Consider the following 2,702-nt stretch of genomic DNA (forward strand, 5'->3'; position numbering starts at 1 on the left):
ATTACTCTTTATATCTTTAATTAATATCTAATTGAAGCTATCGTATCCTGACCCTCGCCGACGCCGTCTCTCCTTCGAATACCCTGGATCAGCCGGGGCTGGTCCCCGGCACATCTCTTCAAGAATTTTCCACAGTTTGTTGTGATCCACACAGTCAGAGGCTTTAGCGTAGTCAATGAAGCAGAAGTAGATGTTTTCTTGGAACTCTCTTGCTTTTTCAATAATCCAATGGATGTTGGCAATTTGATTTCTGGTTCCTCTGCCTTTTCTAAATCCAGCTTGAACATCTGGAAGTTCATCTTCAACATTACTGTTGAAGCCTGGCTTGGAGAATTTTAAGCATTACTTTGCTAGCATGTGAGATGAGCGTAATTGTGTGGTAGTTTGATTATTTTTTGGCATTGCCTTTCTTTGGGATTGGAATGAAAACTGACCTTTTCCAGTTCTGCGGCCACTGCTGAGTTTTCCAAATTTGCTGGCTTATTGAGTGCAGCATTTTCACAGCATCATCTTTTAGGATTTGAAATAACTCAACTGGAATTCCATCACCTCCACTAGCTTTGTTTGTATTGATGCCTCCTAAGGCCCACTTGACTTTTCATTCCAGGATGCCTGACTGTAGGTGAGTGAGCATGTCATCATGATTATTTGGGTCATGAAGATATTTTTTGTTTAGTTTTTCTGTATATTCTTGCCACCTCTTCTTAATATCTTCTGGTTCTGTTAGGTCCATACCATTTTTGTCCTTTATTGTGCCCATCTTTGCATGAAACTTTCCCTTGGTAACTCTAATTATCTTGAAGAGATCTCTAACCTTTCCCATTCTATTGTTTTCCTCTATTTCTTTGCACTGATCACTGAGGAAGGCTTTCTTATCTCTCCTTGCTATTCTTTGGAACTCTGCATTCAAATGGGTGTATTTTTCCTTTTCTCCTTTGCCTTTAGCTTCTCTTCTTTTCATAGCTATTCCTAAGGCTTCTTCAGACAACCATTTTGCCTTTTTGCATTTCTTTTTCTTGGAGATGGTCTTGATCACTGCCTCCCGTACAATGTCATGAACCTCTGTCCATAGTTCTTCAGGCACTCTGTCTATCAGATCTAATCCCCTGAATCTATTTGTCACTTCCACTGTATAATCATAAGGGGTTTGATCGTACTTGAATGGTCTAGGTGAGTGATCACACCATCGTGATTATCTGGGTCGTGAAGATCTTTTTTGTACAGTTCTTCTGTGTATTCTTGCCACCTCTTCTTAATATCTTCTGCTTCTGTTAGGTCTATACCATTTCTATCCTTTATCGAGCCCATCTTTGCATGAAATGTTCCTTTGGTATCTCTAATTTTCTTGAAGAGATCTCTAGTCTTTCCCATTCTGTTGTTTTCCTCTATTTCTTTGCATTGATCGCTGAAGAAGGCTTTCTTTTTTTTTTTTAATTTTATTTTATTTTTAAACTTTACAATATTGTATTAGTTTTGCCAAACATCAAAATGAATCCGCCACAGGTATACCCATGCTCCCCATCCTGAACCCTCCTCCCTCCTTCCTCCCCATACTTTCTTATCTCTTCTTGCTATTCTTTGGAACTCTGCATTCAGATGCTTATATCTTTCCTTTTCTCCTTTGCTTTTTACTTCTCTTCTTTTTACAGCTATTTGTAAGGCCTCCTCAGATAGCCATTTTGCTTTTTTGCATTTCTTTTTCTTGGGGTGGTCTTGATCCTTGTCTCCTGTACAATGTCACGAACCTCAGTCCATAGTTCATCAGGCACTTTGTCTATCAGATCTAGTTCTTTAAATCTATTTCTCACTTCCACTGTATAATCATGAGGGATTTGATTTAGGTCATACCTGAATGGTCTAGTGGTTTTCCCACTTCAACTTAAGTCTGAATTTGGCAATAAGGTGTTCGTGATCTGAGCCACAGTGAGTCAGCTCTCAGTCTTGTTTTTGCTGACTGTACAGAGCTTCTCCATCTTTAGCTGCAAATACTATAATCAATCTGATTTCGGTGTTGACCATCTGGTGATGTCCATGTGTGTAGAGTCTTTTCTTGTGTTGTTGGAAGAGGGTGTTTGCTATGACCTGTGCGTTTTCTTGGCAAAACCCTATTAGCCTTTGCCCTGCTTCATTCTGTACTCCAAGGCCAAATTTGCCTGTTACTCCATGTGTTTCTTGGAATGTGAAGTCAAGTGGGCCTTAGAAAGCCTCACTATGAATAAAGCCAGTGGAAGTGACAGAATTCCAGTTGAGCTATTTCAAATCCTGAAAGATGATGCTGTGAAAGTGCTGCACTCAATATGCCAGAAAATTTGGAAAACTCAGCAGTGGCCACAGGACTGGAAAAGGTCAGTTTTCATTCCAATCCCAAAGAAAGGCAATGCCAAAGAATGCTCAAATTACCGCACAGTTGCACTCATCTCACATGCTAGTAAAGTAATGCTCAAAATTCTCCAAGCCAGGATTCAACAATACGTGAATTGTGAACTTCCAGATGTTCAAGCTCATTTTAGAAAAGGCAGAGGAACTAGAGATCAAATTGCCAGCATCCGCTGGATCATGGAAAAAGCAAGAGAGTTCCAGAAAAACATCTATTTCTGCTTTATTGACTATGCCAAAGCCTTTGACTGTGTGGATCACAATAAACTGTGGGAAATTCTTCAAGAGATGGGAATACCAGACCACCTGACCTGCCTCTTGAGAAA

This window comes from Bison bison, unplaced genomic scaffold, assembly GCF_000754665.1.
Source record: "Bison bison bison isolate TAMUID 2011002044 unplaced genomic scaffold, Bison_UMD1.0 scf7180017864471, whole genome shotgun sequence".
NCBI classification, from domain to species: Eukaryota; Metazoa; Chordata; class Mammalia; order Artiodactyla; family Bovidae; genus Bison; species Bison bison.